Source organism: Lissotriton vulgaris, chromosome 1_1 (genome assembly GCF_964263255.1).
Source record: "Lissotriton vulgaris chromosome 1_1, aLisVul1.2, whole genome shotgun sequence".
NCBI lineage: Eukaryota > Metazoa > Chordata > Amphibia > Caudata > Salamandridae > Lissotriton > Lissotriton vulgaris.
Window position 1 is genome coordinate 279,190,396 of NC_141685.1, and position 19,201 is coordinate 279,209,596.

General features: G+C 50.2%; 1 protein-coding gene across 2 annotated transcripts in view; it reads left to right on the forward strand.

Annotated features, from left to right (window-relative positions):
* The window catches only part of KIF2C (kinesin family member 2C), a 1,247,488-nt gene that overhangs the window by 1,016,598 nt on the left and 211,689 nt on the right, over positions 1-19,201 (forward strand). The gene's annotated exons all lie outside the window — the stretch shown is intronic.

Consider the following 19,201-nt stretch of genomic DNA (forward strand, 5'->3'; position numbering starts at 1 on the left):
CCGTAAGCTAATGTTGCGTTTAAAAAACAAATGGCATTCCAATGGGGGAAAAAAGCGTGCTATCTTCGGAAATGGTTCTTCCATCTGTTGTGTAAGTAAAGCGAGGCTGCGGGCAGATTGAGTGCTTTTGTTAAACTATCCATGTTAATCGCAGCCCCTTCACGAGCTGCGATTAACATGGATAGTTTAACTAAAGCACTCAATATGCCCGCAGCCTCGCTTTACATATAAAAGAATATAACATCAACAGTGCGTGCACTACAGGGCAGCAAAAACAAAAGACAGCAAGTGGCCACATTGGAACACTTACCTCTGCTCCCGAGTTCAATCACTCCAAAGTGGTCACTTCCGCCGCTGTCCTCCACAATCAGAAAAGGCCCTTTTTTTCGCGGCGCGCGCCTTTTAAAAGCGGCGGCGCCGCTAATACTTTCGCGGGATGTGCCCTCTGTGCGCGCTCCACACAAGGGACTGCGCGCTCGGGGGTAGGGAAGTGCGCTCGCGCGCTGCCGCGCGCGTTCCTGGGAACAGTGCCTCTAACCCCTGAGCCACACTTCTCCAACTTATGGGGAGATACATTCATGCCATGATGGATTTGTTGCGTCTGTTGGCTCCTAAAATTCCGAATGACAACAGGAAGGATTTTGAGGAGGTGTTGGCTGATGACCAGGCGGCTGCACACCAAGTGTCCAGAGTGGGCTAGATACTGCGGATTCAGTTGCTCGCATCATGGGAACTGCTGTTGCCTCGAAGGGCTGCCTTGCTGAAGTCATCTGACTTTTCAGCGGACGTTCAGGCTGCATTATTGGATTTGCCCTTTGACAGTGTTGGGCTTTTTGGTAAAAAAGCTGATGCAGCTTTAGAAAGATTTAAGGACAGTAGGGCTACTGCCAAATCTTTGGGGCTGCAGACCAGTGGTTCATCTACCAAAAGGTATAGAGGTTTTGGACTTTCTTCTTTTCGTCCCTACCGGCAAGGCCAACAGCAGCAGCAGCAAAATCCCCTGTATAGGTCTTACAGGGGTAAGCTAAGAGCTCGTCCTCGGACGTCAAGCCTCCTCCTCCTCCTCCTCCTTTTCCAATACCCCAGCCACAGAAAAGCAGCCCTAGATCTGCCATTCCGGATCATGCGGGTCCTGTAGGGGGTCGTCTTACCTATTTTCTACGGGATTGGGAATTGGTTACATCAGCTCTTTGGGTTCTCAATCTCGTAGAAAATGGGTATGCTATTACCTTCCGGGAATTCCCTCCAAATTACCCTCCTTGCCAAGGTTTTTGCATGGAGGAACCCCGGTTACTCCTGCAGGAGGAACTGCATAGAGTGTGGATCTCCAGAGAAAGTGCTCCATCATCTGCAAAACACGGTTCAGTTGTTGTACAGAATGGGTTTTTCGATAAATGTACCCAAATCTCACCTGGTGCCCTCCCAGCGCAACATGTTCATAGGTGCGGTACTGGATACAACTGTATGTCGGGCATTCCCTCTACCTCAAAGGATTCGCGACATACAGGAAATGATTCCTTTATTCTTCAATAGAGCGGTTGTTCCAGTCCTAAAGGTCCTTCGCCTGCTCGGTCTGATGGCTTCCTGCATTCTGTTGGTCAACCATGCACTCCGGCACATGAGGGCACTCCAGTGGTGCCTCCGCAGGCAGTGATATTAGCACAACGAAGATCTCAGGGAGTCTGTGAGGATCTCCAGAGAAGCTGCAGCGGATATGACTTGGTGGGGGAGTGGAAGGCAACCTGTCTCCAGGAAAGCCCTTTCTACTGCCTCCATCGGTGGCCACACTAATATCTGATGCATCCACTCTAGGGTGGGGTGCTCATCTGGGAGATCTGGAGGTCAAGGGTCTTTGATCTCCAGAGGAAAGGTTGCTTCACATCAACCTTCTAGAATTGAGGGTGATACGTCTGGCGCTAAATGCCTTCTTCCCTTCACGGTCGGTCGGTTCAAGTCCTGACTGACAACACCACCGCGATGTGGTATGTCAACAAGCAGGGAGGCGTAGGGTCCTAGTGTCTCTGCAGAGAGGCTCTGTGCCTCTTGTCCTGGGTTCAGGACCATCAGATTTGTCTGATGGCAAATCATCTGGCTGGAGTTCTGAACGTACGTGCAGACAGTCTGTCGGCAGTTCTCGGCCGACCACGAGTGGAGGCTTCACCCGGAGGTGGTTAGTCACGTCTTTCGGACGTGGGGAACTCCTCAGGTGGACCTATTTGCCACTCGCAAGAATGCTCACTGCCCGTCATTCTGCAGTCTCCAGTATCCAATCCAAGGAGCCTTGGGGGACGCATTTCAGTTGAGTTGGGAAACTCCTTTACGCGTTTCCTCCCATACCTTTGATTCCTCGGGTTCTGAGGAAGATTTGCAAAGACCGGGCCCAAGTTATTCTGGTCGCCCCAGATTGGCCAAGAAGGGTGTAGTACACGGATCTTCTCCACCTCTCCTCTCGCCCGCCGCTCCGTCTCCCGTTCGGGGCAGATCTCTTCTCCCAGATGGAGGGGCAGGTTCTACACCCCCACCTCCAGACATTACACCTTCATGCCTGGAGATTGAACGGGGCAACCTGAATTCTTTTTCTCTCCCACACGATGTGGTGGATGTCATTCTTTCGGCTAGGCCTGACTCCACTAAATCCATTTATTCATATAGATGGTCTAAATTTGTCTCTTGGTGTGGTGAGAAGTCTGTTGACCCTTTGAAAGCTAGTTTGTCTGATATTTTTACAGTTTGCTCTTTCTTTAGCACAGCAGAGTTTTGCTGTTGCCGTAGTGAAGGGTTATCTTTCGGCATTGTCGGCATTTCTCTGTTTGCCGGATCAGTCGTCTCTCTTAAAGTCTCCTGTGGTTTTAAGGTTTTTGAAGGGCCTCACAAGGGTAAGTGAGCTTCAAGCTCTTAGTTCCAAGCCCCCATTCTTGACCATTCAAGCTGAACGAATGGTTCTTATGACCAGGGCTGCTTTTCTCCCTAAGGTGGTGTGACAGGGTCAAGAGGGATCAGCAACAGGCGAGTTTTAGTTTTAACGGGTTTTATTGTGTTGTACAAGTGGTACAGTTCTTCCTTAAAGACTTGTTCCGTCGTGGGGGATCTACTTCTACTCTGCTCCTGTGATGGCGTTCAGATGGGTCGAGTCGACGAAACACCTCCGGACTCCGTCGAGGCTTTACATCTGGTTCCGTCTTGGCTCTCGGTTTAAACAGACAGAAATAGTCTTTCGTGAGTGGGGTGCTTTACATATATACACGTGCAGGGGAAAAGGAGTGAGGACACATTAACCCGTGTAACTCTCTTTGCGCCGTACTAATGGCAGTGCAGGATAGTGCTCGGAGAAAGGTACACCGGGTCAGGATAAACTAGGCGAAGCGGCCTTACGTCCCACCCAGTTCCGGATAGTATTGCGTACCTGAGTTAGCCACACACCTCCCCTGGGTGTGTGGCAGGGCGACTCGTGAAGTCGTTGGCCTCCTGGCTTCTTGTCCGTTCCCGAAGTCCCAGCTTCTTCAGACTCAGTCTTCCTTCCTTTCTGCCTCCGCGTCCGTAGTTATCCGCTCCTCTAGAATAGTGAGCACTGCATATCAGGCCAACTTCTCACATTGGTGAGCAGCGGTTGGGATTTGAGCTTGCTGTTGTTTTACCACACGTATCCTAAGAATATCATTTGAAAGATCACATAAGTACCAAGGTACATATAACTTAGCTTAGAATACTTCTGAACCAGCTGTTGTAGTTCAACAGGGCCTAGCACACCCTGACTACAACTCTTAGCAAGGGATCAGTAGGCAAACAAATAGTGTAGGTAAGTGCACCACTTACACCTCACTAGAAAAGCATGTCAGACAAAGGAGGGAACTCAGAGGCCCCCCTTGTGTCAGTTGACCCTCCACAGGTCGTCTCAAGATATGCACCTCTTAGCTTCCAGGAGATGAGACAGATATGTACCTCCAGGAAGCTAAAACAGGGTTCTAACCCTACAATCCCATTTCTGATTGGTCTCTTAGAGACTTATGATGCCAGAAGGACTGCTAACACAGACCCTTCTAATCCAGATGGGAACATGCCCCCCTTAGAGGGAACCCTTGGGGACCCTGACCTCCAACTCAATGGAACAGTTAGTGCAGGAGAGGAGGATCAGGAGTTGTCAGGGGATGAGGCAGACAAAGGTCAGGTAGAAGTCAGTAGACTCACCAGGACCAACTTAAGTAGGCATGAGAATGGATTTGGGGGACCCCCAGGGCAGCTCTCAGGCAGACTTAACATTGGGAATGGACGAGTTAGGTCTCTATCCAGATGCTCTAACAGATCCATTCGAACCAATGGCTCTCAGACCTCTTCTCACAGAGGGATGACATCCCCTCAGAGGAGAGAGCATGAAGCTAAAATGAGGGAAGTCAATCTAAGGATTGAAAGGGAAGAACTTGCCCTGGCCAAAGAGAGACTTGCCTTTGCTAGAGAGCAGAAATTGAGTGGGGTAGACCCCACTGGTGGCAGCATTTTACCTCGAGAGAAGGACAGGAGTTTAGACACTAGACACCTGAGTAAGATAGTGCCCCCCTTTAAACAAGGGGATGTTATCCACAAATGGATAACTGCTTTGGAGAGGGCCTGCACTGTCCAGTGCGTCCCCCAGAGTCAGTGGGCAGCTGTCTTGTGGCTCTCCTTTGAAGGCAAAGGTAGAGATAAGCTCCTCACTACTAGAGCTGACGATGCTAACAATTACCAAGTCCTGAAAAACACACTGATAGATGGGTTTGGCCTAACCACTGAGCAGTACAGGTTGCTATTCAGGGATACCCAGAAAACTCAGTCTCGGGATTGGTCTGATGTTGTGGATTGTGCCACTAAGGCTTTGGAGGGCTGGTTGCTGGGCAGTAAGGTTACTGATTACACAGGATTGTACAATCTGATCATGAGGGAACAGATTTTAAACAATTGTCAGAACCAGTTGTTGCATCAGCATCTTGTTGACTCGGATCTGACCTCTCCCCAAGAATTGGGAAAGAAGGCAGACAGATGGGTCAGAACAAGGGTTAAGCAGAACCAGGGCCAGAACCTGGGTGGTCAGAAGAAAGCAGACCAAAAGAGTAACAATAAGAATGAGCAAAATGACCAGAAGTCTTCGACAGGCCCCCAACAAACCAAAGAGGGTGGGTTTCAGGCTTCACAGCAGGAAAAGAAGACTCAAGAAGGCCAGTCTAAAAGGTGGTGCCAATACTGTAAAAGTAAAACTCACTGGTTTAGTGAGTGCACCAAGAAAGGAGGGCAAACTCCTACCACTGCAGCCCCTAAGGCACCTGCACCCCCTAGTACAGTCAGCAGTGGTAGTGCACCTCTCAAGGGATTAGTTGGGTTAACCTTGGGATCTGAGGGGTATGACAACTTAGTTGGCACACTCACTCAGGCTGTCCTTGTCTGTACAGGGGATATGGATATATCCCCTGATGCAAGTCCCAATACTTTGGGCAAATACAGGCAGACACCTTTTATAAATGGAAAGATGGCTCAGGCCTACAGGGACACTTGTGCCAGTGTCACAATGGTGACACCTAACTTTGTGGACCCTGGACAGATCATGCCAGGTACAGACTACCTAGTGACCAATGCCAGCAATGTCACTACCCACCATAGTATGGCAATTGTGGCTTTCTCCTGGGGAGGGGTAAGTGGCCAAAAGAAAGTTGTGGTTAGTTCAGACCTCCCAGTTGAATGTTTGTTGGGCAATGATTTGGAGTCATCACTATGGTCAGAAGTGGAGCAGAGGACTCACATGGAAATGTTAGGCTTGCCAGCACATGTGCTTGCTGTGACTAGGTCACAGGCCAGAAGATGCCCCACTGAACAGGTGCTGGATCCTGGAACAATGGACCAGACACCTTCCAAAAAGAGCAGTAGGGTTAAGGCATTGCCTTCCCCCAGGTTGAGGATCAGGTCTCAGAGGAGGCTGACCTCAAAGAGCTGAGGGAAACTGAGCCTAAAGAACTTGAACCTGATCAGGTTGAGTTTCTGGGTTCAAGGGGACCCTCCAGAGAAGACCTGGGGAAGGCACAGTTAGACTGCCCTTCTCTTGAAACCCTCAGACAGCAGGCTGCTGCCGAGGCTGCAGGGAGCGCCACAGGTACCCACAAGGTACACTGGGATGATGGACTCCTGTACTCTGAAGCAAGAGACCCCAAACCTGGTGCAACCAGGAGGCTGGGCATCCCCTTGTTACAGAGAGGTTTCCTTCTTACCTTGGCCCATGAGATTCCCCTTGCAGGACACTTAGGCCAGACAAAGACTTGGGACAGGCTTGTCTCACACTTTCACTGGCCTCACATGAATGAAGATACCAAGGAGTTTTGTCGCTCCTGTGTCACTTGCCAAGCCAGTGGTAAGTCAGGTGGCCCAACAAAGGCCCCCCTTATACCAATGCCTGTGGTGGGGGTGCCCTTTGAAAGAGTGGGGATTGACATTGTTGGTCCAATGGAACCCCAGACAGCATCAGGGCACAAGTTTATACTGGTGGTGGTGGACCATGCCCCAGGTATCCTGAAGCTATTCCCCTTAGGACCACTACAGCACCTGTTGTGGCAAGAGCCCTAGTTGGAGTGTTCTCCAGAGTGGGCTTCCCTAAGGAGGTTGTCTCTGACAGAGGTGCAAACTTCATGTCAGGATATCTGACTGCTATGTGGAAGGAATGTGGTGTCAACTACAAGTTCACTACACCCTATCATCCACAATGCAATGGGCTTGTTGAAAGGTTCAACAGGACCCTAAAAGGGATGATTCATGGACTACCTGAAAAGCTCAGGCGTAGATGGGATGTCCTGATACCCTGTTTGCTTATAGAGAAGTCCCACAGAAGGGGGTTGGCTACAGCCCTTTTGAACTTTTGTATGGACATCCTGTAAGAGGACCCCTGTGTTTAATGAAGGAAGGATGGGAGAAACCTCTCAAAAAGCCTGCAACCAACATAGTGGACTATGTACTTGGTCTCCACTCCAGGATGGCTGAGTACATGGAAAAGGCTTCTAAAAACCTTGAGGCAAGCCAAGAACTCCAAGAAGCTTGGCATGACCAAAAGGCTGTCCTGACTGTGTACAAGCCTGGACAGAAGGTGTGGGTGTTGGAGCCAGTGGCCCCAGCAGCACTCATAGGCAAATGGTCTGGGCCCCACACAATCATTGAGCAAAAGGGAGATGTCACCTACCTGGTGGACCTTGGAACTCCCAGGAGCCCCCTCAGGGTGATTGCAAACAAGTTCTTCAATCCTTTAGACATATGTTCTCTCTGACACCCAGTCAAACCAATTGGTGTACCCATGAGGTTGACACTGGTGACAGTCTGCCAGTCAAGAGTAAAATCTACAGTCAGCCTGATCATGTCCGAGACTGCATCAAGACAGAGGTGCAGAAAATGTTGGAGCTGGGAGTCATTGAGCCCTCAGATAGCCCTTGGGCTAGTCCAGTAGTTCTAGTGCCAAAGCCTCACACCCAGGGTGGTAAGAAAGAGATGAGGTTTTGCGTAGACTACAGAGGCCTCAATGCAGGCACCAAGACTGATGCCCACCCAATACCAAGGGCAGGTGAACTGATAGATAGATTGGCTTCTGCCAACTACTTAAGTACATTTGACCTGACAGCTGGGTATTGGCAAATCAGGTTAGCTGAGGATGCCAAGACAGCATTTTCTACCCCTGGTGGGCATTATCAGTTTGTGGTAATGCCCTTTGGTTTGAAAAATGCACCTGCCACCTTCCAAAGGCTGGTGAATCAAGTTCTCACTGGGCTGGATGACTTCTGTGCAGCATATCTTGATGATATAGCTGTCTTTAGCTCCACCTGGGAGGATCACCTGGTCCACCTGAGGAAAGTATTAGAGGCACTGCAAGCAGCAGGTCTCACTATCAAGGCCACAAAGTGCCAGATAGGGCAGACACACCAACTCAGGTTCGAGCTTTCTTGGGCCTGACTGGTTATTACAGGAAATTTGTCAGAAATTATGGATCAATTGTGACTCCACTTAATGACCTGACAAGTAAAAAGATGCCAAAGAAAGTTGTGGACAGCAGGCTGTCAAAAAGCATTCGATGACCTAAAGCAGGCCATGTGCACAGCACCTATCCTTAAGAGTCCAGACTACTCCAAACCATTCATTGTCCAAACAGATGCTTCTGAGTTGGGTGTGGTAGCTGTTCTATCTCAGCTGAATTTTGATGGTCATGACCAGCCCATTGCTTTTATTAGCAGAAGGCTGACGCCCAGAGAGAAAAATTGGTTGGCTATTGAGAGGGAGGCCTTTGCTGTAGTTTGGGCCCTGAAGAAACTGAGGCCATACTTGTTTGGCACTCATTTCAAGATTCAGACCGACCATAAGCCCCTCTTGCGGCTAAATCAGATGAAGGGTGAAACCCCAAACTGCTTAGGTGGTCCATTTCCCTACAGGGGATGGATTTTACAGTGGAGCATAGACCTGGCACTGATCATGGCAATGCAGATGGGCTCTCCAGGTATTTCCACTTAGAGCAAGAAGACTCACCTGGTCAAGGTTAGTTTATTATCCCAAAGTTTTGGGGGGGGGGGTCATGTAGGAGAGTAGGGTCTGCAATCCTATGATCACCCCAGATTTTTGCTTTCTGCTTCACTGGTTTACGACTTCCCTGGCTGGGGGCCTGCCAATCAGACCTCCAGCCTAGCTGTTCTCTCACTAAATTGACACGTGTACCTTAGGTGCATTAACCAATTGGTACTGGGCCACCTTATCAGACCCTGTAGCTCAGGGCATAGGTGTACCCAGGGCCTACCAGGGGCTACAGCATGTATTATGCCACCCCTGGCTGGCCATCTAAATCTGACACAACTGGCTGCACGACAGCTGGGGCAAAGTGGTGTAATCACCCTTTGCTGTAGATATAGTATACCTATATCTAACCTTAAAATACACATGTATTCCTATCAGTCACTCCTATGGCAGGCCTTAACAATCCTGAAGGCAGAGTGCTTGGAATTATGTGAGATGGTGCTCTGGCATGAGCTGAGCCCGTCTGCAGCTTGCGGAACCAAGTCCTAATAGCTGTTCTATGATAACGCGTGCCATATACTCTTAAGTGCATTATAATCCTCGCGGTTATTTGCTATCTTTGGTATCGCTTTATCAAAACATGTCGAGTAAGGTGTCATACGAATTGGAATACTAACCCCTCGCCAATTCTGGAGACGGGGTTAGCATTCCACCCTTCTAGAGGGACACAACATGTATGTAACTATGAACCCGGTTAAAGTGAACTCGAGCCTCAGCATCACAAAATGGATGCTGCCACCACAGACACAAGTCTGACCCCCTGCAGCTGGGAGTCCTTCCAGCGAGGGGAGCTTGGACAAAGGGTTTCCTGTCAGGGGAGGTGCTAGCACCATCCCAGACAGGGGTGCTAGCACCATCCCAGACAGGGTTTTGTGTATCCTAGGTAGGCAGGGCTGAATAGGAAGGTGACTGCAAGTGGCACCCCTGTGCTCACTGTGCATCTGCCAGTTTGAACCAGTTCCAGGGGCACACCAGCCCCTGAGCTGGGGAAAGTCCGGCATGGGAGAGGGGTGTAACCACCCCCTTCCTGGTCCAACCCATGGGCAGGACCTAGTCCCGTACCAGCCCCTTTCTTTAGTATAAAGGTGGGAGCGGGGACCCTTCCAAATTAGATCATCTTTGAATCCTGAAACTACTTTCTACGAAAGGAACTCTCGACTTCTTCTCAAGATTTCTCCCTTGTGACTAAGGAGTAGTCACCCTGCATCTGCGGGCACCAGCTAAGAACACTGCGGTTTGCTGCACGTCCTTCCTCCGGAACCAGATCGACCATTACGACGAGACCCGGCTTCCCTGGCACCTCTGACCTCTACCTACATCATCAGCCCAGCTGAGATACGTGGGTGTGACGAGACCTCGAGGGACTGGCCATCTTCAGAACTGCACGACGCTTATCCAGCACGACCGCCGAGGGATCCTCGAGTGAGTGCTTTGGGGTTTGAGAAGCCCTAACCCTGAGCGGCTCCAGCACCGAAGTCCAGCCCCCCAGCATCCACGAGATCTGCGTGGGGCCCTTCTGCTCTTTGCTGCTCACCGCGTTGTCCGGCCACTTGCCTGCTGGCTTGTAGCCCTCTTGACGACGAACGACGACATCTCCATCGCTGGTCTGGTTGCTCCAGACTGGCCCTTGCTCCCCTCCAAAGGGAGCACTCCGGACCCTCCTGGTCCACTCCAGACGCCATTTTGAGTCTACCGCGTGGGCTTGCATTTGCCAAGAGTTGTTGCCCCAATCCTGGGTCCAGCATCGCCGACAGCAGATACCTTCGTGGGACAGCTCGCACCTCCATCCTGGTCGCCGACAACGCCTCCTGGTCCGAGAGACTGCAGAGCCCAGCGTCGCCCACTCACCTGGTCGAGGTGACTTCGTCCGGTGCCATCCTGGTGCCCATCTAATCACTGGCTAGTGATTCAGAACTTGGTCCCCTCTGCTTACAGGTACCCTTCATCACCGATCCAGGCTTGGATCACATCGAACTTCATCACTGGTCGCCTGCCAGCAATTTCTTCTTTCAGGCTCCATAGACTGCAACGAGGATTTGCGACGTCTTTTCAGCCCTATGCGGCCGCAGCCCCTGGGCTAGGTAACCTGAGCATTTCTGTGCTCAAGCATAGCTTAACTATCTAAGTGTCCAGCTCCCTTTTCGTTTCAGCTCTATCTAGTCGGATTCGTCCGATAACACTAACTTTACAAAATCGACGGCGGGCATGCTTCTAGATCTAAGAGGCATGGGTGAAGATGCCGTTCAGATAAAGACACGGCTCCAAAGTCTACCTCGCCAGCTCCTCGACGTCGTAAAGACTTCCTGTCACCTTCTCCCTCGAATCAGGGCTCTCCAGTAATATTAACTTCGCCTGTGACTTCGCCAGCTCATTCTCCGACGCCGGCTCCATCTCAGACTTCGGCATATGCCCCGGCGGAAGAAGTTCAAGCGCCAGATGAGTTGTCAACACCAGTGGCTCCACCGTTGGCTCCAACTGGCCCGAGTCCGGTAATGCCTGAGCCTTCTACAGGCATTTATCCACCTTTCTCTGGCCTGGGGCAAGATCCATCGATTTTTCTAAATGAGGTGTATGGAGTTTTTCAAAGGGCTATGTACTAAGCATAGGCGAATTTTGCAAATTCGCAATCCGTGGATTTGCGAATTCGCAATCCGCAAAATTTGTGAATTCGCGCATTTTTTATTTTTTGCGTGTTCGCGGGGAACTTTGCGTATTGGCGGGGCGCTTTGCGTGTTCGTGTTTTTTTTTTTTTTTTTGCCTGGTTCATCACTGCCACCCTCTCGTTTTTTATGCCCTTCTGCCCTCTGTACCACTTGTTTTTATGCCCTTCTGCCCTTCTGCCCCACTGGTTTCTGTGCCCTTCTGCCCTCTGCCTAACTCATGCCCTCTGTCCCACTTTGTGCCCTTCTGCCCTCAGCCATAAGTCAGCTTCAACAGGAAGCACTGATAAAGTATAGCAGGTGCTTGAGTTGAAGGTCAAATTAAGTTACACAGTCATTAATCACCCCACGTTTGGGGTGATTGATTGTGTAACTGAATTTGAGATTCAACTCTAGCACCTGCTTTACTTTATCTATTAGTGCTTCCTGTTGAAGCTGACTTTTGTAACTATTTTAGAGGCTCTGGCAGCTTGCCGGCGCCTTTCTAAAATAGTTACAAAAAGTCAGCTTGAAAATTTGACCCAATCCGTTCTGCTCGCGGATTTTGCAGGAAATTCGCGAATCTCGCGGACTGCGAATTTACCGAAAATCCGCGAGCGGAACGGTTTTTCCGCCCATGCTTACTATGTACCCCTCTGGAACACCTTTGGGTCCCATGGGTCCTATGGCGTTTAATCTGGGGTTCCTCAAGCTTATGCTCAGGCTCCATTCATGCCATTTCTGCCAGCGGCTCTTTCTTGGCATTTCCCAGTGCCGAGGACGTCAACTCCGTTCCCTTAATCTCCGGCGCGGTCACCTTGACCTCGTTCGACGCAGGCTGCGCCTCCGTATTAGTGTTAGATGCCGGCTTTGTCGGAGTTGTGTCCGGCTCCATTAAGGCTGGTGCCGTGAATGAGATCTAGAAGAGAGGCTCAGAGGATTTTAGAAGGATAGAGGTATCGTTTGGAGTAAATGGAGGAAGGAGAGATTCAGGAGTCGGATGACTTTTGAAGAACTGAAGGAGGCAAGTGGCCTTGATATGTCTCCAGAATGGGAGCTTTCAACTCCATCTGATGCTCCTTCAAAGGATGGGGCTCCTTACCACACAGTGATAAGAAAGGCAGCAGAACTTTTAGACCTCCAGCTTCCCACGGCTGAATTCAAGTCCAATATCCTGACGGAAGTTCTTCATTCACCTTCTACTGTGGTGGAGCCTTTGCTACCTTTCGATGATGCCATCACTGAGCCTGTAATGGACGTTTGGCGTAAGCCCTTTTCGGCTCTTGCAGTTTCGAAGTCTGTTGCCAGGAGATACAGGGCAGCTCCAGGGGACCTGGACTTTTAACTTCCCATCTTTCTCCTTAGTCTAGTGGTTTAAGCTGCCTGTTCCAAAAGTTCTGGGGCTTTTCTTCAGGTTCCTGGCGATAGGGAGTGGTAAAAACTTGACCAGTCTGCGAAAAAGGTGCTTTCCTAGCCAAGCATGGCATTGGAGTCCACAAATGCCACCTGTCTTTTGGGACGTTACATCCATGCCCTAATGGACTCTGCTAAGGAACTTGCCCCTAAATTGTCTGAGGACAGACAGAATTTTAATGATGTCTTATCAGACACACAGGCAGCTGCTTTTCAGGTGAATCAAAGATGTCTGGACACTGTAGACTCTGTTGCCAGGATCATGCGATCGGCTGTCACTACAAGGAGTGCCTGTCTTAAATCATCGGAGTTCTCCCCAGATGTGCAGGCAACACTTTTGGATCTCCCTTTTGATGGTTCAGGACTGTTTGGAAAGAAAGCGGATGCAGCCTTGGCAAGGTTTAAGGACAGTAAAACCACTGCCAAATCTTTGGGCCTAAAGGCTCAGCCTAGAGGATCCTTGTACAGGAAGTACCGGGGTTGTGGGAGATCATCCTTTTGGACCTACAGACAGCCTCACCAGCAGCAAAACACCTTGTACAAGTCATACAGGGGCAAGAACAGAGGTCGCCCACGAGGCAGTGCCCCCCCCCCCCTTCCTCTACCTCCCCCCCCCCCTCTTTCTCTACCTTCCCCCCCCCCCCCCCCCCCCCCCCCCCCCCCCTCTTGTCACTGCAAAGCAGCCCTAGATCCACCATTCTGGATCATGTTGGTCCTGTGGGGGGTCGGCTTACTCATTTTCTTCATGATTGGGAATCGATCACTATAGACTTTTGGGTTCTCAATTTTGTAGAGAATGGGTATGCTCTTCCCTTTTGGGAGTTCCCACCAAATTACCCTCCTTGTCAAGGGGCTAACTCTGAGGATCACCTTCTTCTCCAGGAAGAAGTGTTAACTTTACTGAAAAAGGTTGCGATTGGTGGTTCCAGAGCAAGAAAGGGGTCAGGGATGCTACTCCCGGTATTTCCTGATTCCCAAGAAGGCTGTCAGGTTACGTCCAATCCTGGATCTCAGGATCTTGAACCTTTTTCTGAAACAAAAGTTCAAGATGCTCACCCTTGCACAGGTTCTACAAGTGCTGCAACAGGAAGATTGCATGGTGCCTATCGGCTTGCAGGACGCGTACTTCCATATCCCGATCCTGAAGTCGCACAGGAAGTATCTCTGTTTTACGGTAGGGTCGCAACATTATCAGTTTACGGTCCTCCCGTTTGGACTTACTACTGCACTACGAGTCTTCACCAAGGTGATGGTAGTGGTGGCAGCCCATCTCAGGAGATCGGGTATTCCGATTTTCCCCTATCTGATCAAAGCAGAGTCGCTAGAAAAGGTGCTTCATCATCTGCAAGTTACAACTCAGCTGTTGTACAAATTGGGTTTCTTGATAAACGTGCCCAAGTCTCACCCGGTGCCCTCTCAGCGCAACCTGTTCATAGTGGCAGTACTGGACACTACTGTGTCAAGCATTCCCTCCTCCACAAAGGATTCTCGACATTCAGGAAATTATTCCCTTGTTTTTCAATGGAGCTGTTGCTCCAGTCCTGAAGGTCTGTCACTTGCTCGGTCTCTTTGCTTCCTGCATTCTGTTGGTCGACCATGCACGCTGTCTCAAGAGGGCGCTCCAGTGGTGGCTCCACAGGCAGTGGTATCAACACAACGGAGATATCAGGAAGTCTGTGAGGATCTCCAGAGAAGCTGCAGTGGATCTGTCTTGGTGGAGCGTGGAGGGCTATCTGTCAAGGAAAGCTCTTCCATCTACCTCCATCGGTGGCCACAGTGATAAAGGATGCATCCACCTTAGAGTGGGGTGCTCATCTAGGGGATCTTGATCAAGGGTCTTTGGTTTACAGAGGAAAGGTTCCTTCACATCAACCTTCTGTAGTTGCGGGCAATACTTTTGGCGTTCAAGGCCTTCCTCCCTTCCCTTCGCGGGCAGTCGGTCCAAGTCCTGACGGAGAACACTACTGTGATGTGGTATGTCAAAAAGCAGGAAGGAGTGGGGTCGCATTGTCTCTGCAGAGGGGCTCTGCGTCTCTGGTCCTGGCTTCGGGACCATCGGATTTGTCTGATGGCAAATCATATGGCCGAAGTTCTAAACGTTCGTGCAGACAGTCTGATTCGGCAGTTCTCTGCCGACCACGTGTGGAGGCACCATCCGGAGGTGGTTCGTCACATCTTTCGGACGTGGGGAACTCCTCTGGTGGACTTGTTTGCCACTGAAGAACGCTCACTGCCCGTCATTCTGCAGTCTCCAGTATTCGTTGCAGGGAGCATTGGGGGACGAGTTTCAGTTGAGTTTCAGTTACGCGTTTCCTCCCATACCCTTGATTCCTCTGGTTCTGAGGAAGATTCGCCAAGACCGGGCCCAAGTTATATTGATCGTCACGGATTGGCCAAGAAGGGTATGGTATATATATCTTCTCCACCTCTCCTCGTGCCCTCCGCTCTGTATCTCGCTCAGGGCAGACCTCCTCTTGCAGGGGCAGGTTCTACACCCCCACCTCCAGAGCTTACACCTTCATGCCTAGAGATGGAACGGGGCAACCTGAGTTCTTTTTCTCTTCCTTCTGATGTGGTGGATGTTATTTTGTACGCCAAACTTATCTCCACCAAGTCGATCTATTCCTATAGGTGGTCCAAATTTGTTCATTGGTGTGGGGAGAAGTCTATTGACCCTTTGAGGGCTCACTTATCCAACATTCTTCAATTAGCTCTTTAGCCCAGCAGGGTTTTGCTGTGGTTACTGTGAAGGACTATTTATCAGCTTTGTCGGTATTCCTTTGCTTGCCGGACTAGCTGTCTGTTTAAATCACCCACTGTGTTATGGTTCATTAGGGGCCTTACCAATAGATTTCCGCCTACTCCATTTATTGTGCCTCAATGGGACTTAAATCTCGTCTTAACCTTCTTGATGGGTTCTCCTTTTGAGCCCTTGCACAAGTGTCCCTTGAGACTATTGTCTTTAAAGACTGTATTTATTGTTGCCATTACCTCTGCAATGAGGGTAAGTGAGCTTCAAGCTCTGAGTTCAAAACCCCCATTCCTGACTATTCATGCTGATAGAATGGTTCTTAGGACGAGGGTTGCTTTTCTGCCCAAGGTGGTAACTCCCTTTCATCTGTGGCAGTCCATTACCCTTCCTTCTTTCTATCCTCCCAGTCACCCTTCCAAGGAGGAGGAGCGGTTTCACCACTTGGACCTAAAAGGGCGGTGAGTTTTTACCTCGCTAGGACTAGACTATCGTGTGAATGGCCAACTCTTCGTGGGGTTTGCTGGCTGCAGGAAAGACAGAGTGTAGGAAGGTGGATATCTGACTATGGTTGCCCCCAGCTTTTTGCCTGGTGTTTTGCTGGTTTTTCGATTTAGTTGACCTGGGGCCCTGCTATTCAGGACCCCAGGCCCACTGCTCTCTGTATAATGGATTCCATGTACTCTAGGTACATACCTAATTGGATACTGAGTCACCTTATCAGTCCCTGTACAGCATACCTTAGGTATCCAGGGCATAGGTGTACCCAGGGCCTACCAGGGCTGAAGCATGTATTATGCCACCCCTGGCTGGCCATCTAATCTGACACAACTGGCTGCACGACAGCTGGGGCAAGGTGGTGTAATCACCCTTTGCTTTAGATATAGTATTCCTATATCTAACCCTAAAATGGACACATATATTCCTATCAGTCACTCCTATGGCAGGCCTTATCAATCCTGAAGGCAGAGTGCTTGGAATTATGTGAGATGGTGCTCTGGCATGAGCTGAGCCCGTTTGCAGCTTGCGGAACCAAGTCCTAATAGCTGTTCCATGATAACGCTATACCATATACTCTTAAGTGCATTATGAACCTCGCAGTCAAATGCTAACTTTGGTATAGCATTATCAAAACATGTCGAGTAAGGTGTCATACGAATTGGAATACTACCCCCTCGCCAATGCTGGCGACGGGGGTAGCATTCCACCCTTCTAGAGGGACACATGTATGTAACTGTGAACCCCGGTTAAAGTTAACTCGAGCCTCAGAATCACAAAATGGATGCTGCCACCACAGACACAAGTCTGACCTCCTGCTGCTGGGAGTCCTTCCAGCGAGGGAGGCTCGGACAAAGGGTTTCTTGCCTTGGGAGGTGCTAGCACCACCCCAGACAGGATTTTTTGTATTAGGTAGGCCAGGGCTGAAAGGAATGAGACGTGCCTGGGGCACACCAGGTGTCCCTGTGCATACACCGGTCTAAACCAGTTCCTGGGGCACTCCAGCCCCAGAGCTGGCGCAAGACCGGAAAAAGAAAAGGGGGTGTAACCACCCCCTTTCCTGGTCCCACCCAGAGGAGGGACCTAGTCGTAGTGCAGCCCCCTTTAGCTGAATAAAGGTAGGAGCTGGTCAGTTAGATTAATCTTGACAACTTCCACGAAGAACTCTTGACCTTCTCCCTCCTGATCCAGCAGAAGACTGAAGAATCTCCCCTATGGTCAGGGAGTGACCATCCTGCGCTGCAGGCACCATCAAGCTCCTGTGCGGTTTGCTGCAAGTCCTTCCTTCCCGGAATCAGACGACCCAGCTCAACAAGACCTGGACCTCCAGACTCCTCTGACCTTTACCCACATCCACAGCACAGCTGGGACCCGTGGTTGCGACTAGCAACGTGGAGACGGCCATCTTGAGAAACCTGCACAGCGCTTCCAGCACGACCGCCGAGGGATTATCGAGTGAGTGCACTAGGGTCTGAGAAGCCCCACACCGACGCAGCTCCTGCACCAAAGATCAGCCCCCCAGCATCCACGTTATCTGCGTGGGGCCCTTTTGCCTGGTTGCTGCCTTTCCTGTTGTCTGGTCACTTGCCAGCTGGCTGGTGACCTCTGAGACGACGATCCAAAGATTTCACCACCGTTGTTCTGGTCCCCCAGACTGGCCCTTGCTCCCTTGTAAAAGAGGAGCACCCCGGACCCTCCTGGTCCGCACCAGACGCCATCTTTGTTCCACCGCGTGGCTTGCATTAGCCAAGGCCTGTTGACCAGATCGACGATCCAACACCGCCAACAGCAGCAGACTACATGGGACAGCTCGTGCCTCCAGCCTGGTCGTGAAGCACAGCTCCTGGTCCGCGCAGCTACAGAGAGAAGCGACCCTACTTCCACCTGAACGCGGCGACAGCATCTGGTTCCCTTCTGGTTCCAGCACCGTCACTGGCTAGTGACCAAGACTCTGTCCCCTTCCCTTTCAGGACTACTTCTTCCCAGTTCCATCCTTGGAACCACCGGACTCCTCCATCTGGCTGCCTGCCAGCAACTCCTTGTTTCAGGCATCACCGGGATCAACGCAGCAAACCAGACGCAACTTCAGCCCTATGCACCCGCAGCTAGTGGGTTAGGTAACAAGGGCATTTCGGTGCTCAAGGGTAGCTTGACTCTCCTAGTGTCCAGTTCCACAGTCGTTTTAGTCCTACATAGTCAGGTTTGTCCGTACTCACCTTTTACTTGAACTGTACTGTTCATAGACACTGTTACGCATCTCGCGTGTTAGTTCACACTCTGCACACACGTTCCGTGAGCCTCCTATTGCTTACCTAGAGTTAGGGTAGTGTCGTCCCAGCGATCCTACAGCCTCTGGACAGCTCCATTCCTTCTATCGACTTATACATTCCACTTACTTAGTATATGGTTTGTTGTGCCCCTAAGGCAACATTGTAATTGTGCAACTTAAACGTATTTTTCTTAAGAGTCTTGTCATGTGCTTAGCCCTCTGATCTCATAAAGAGTTCAGAGGTGTTGTTAGTTTATAAATATCTTGTTTATTTTCATAACTACCTGTGTGGTGTCCTTTCACTTGGTATTCAAGGGGTTATATATGGTAAAACAGCTGGCTTCACATGCCAAGAGTTTAGCCTAAGACTGCTTTGTCCATGCTACCATTAGGATAGCTGGTCTATAAGGTTGACTTAACCAATCACCATAAGGGTTGTTTGGACTGATACAAGGTGATTACTAGAACTAATGAGCATCATATATCAGGCCAACTTCTCACATTGGTGTGCAGCGGTTGGGATTTGAGCTTGATGTTGTTTTTACCAAATATAATCTTGAGATATCATTTTAAAGATCACATAAGGTACCATAGGTACATATAACAAGCTTAGAAATACTCTGAGTTCTACTGAACCAGCTGTTGTAGTAGAAAGGGAGTAGCACACCCTGACTACAACTCTTAGCAAGGGATCAGTAGGTAAACCCATACTGTAGGTAAGTGCAACACTTGCACCTCACTAGAAAAGCATGTCTGACAAAGAGGAGAACACAGTGGCTCCCCTTGTGGCAGTTGACCCTCCAGATGTCACATCAAGATATGCAGCACTTAGCTTCCAGGAGATGAGACAATTGTGTACCTCCAGGAAACTAAAACAGGGTTCTAACCCTACAAGTAACTTCCTGATAGGTCTCCTAGAGACATTTGATGCCAGAAGGGCTTCTAATCCAGGCCCATCTGATCCTACAGGGGAAGACATACCCCCACTAGAGGAGGACTCCAATTTCCCTGAAACTGATGAAGTGGAGGGAGATGGAGACTCATCTGATGGTGAGGTAAACCATGGTCAGGGCAGAG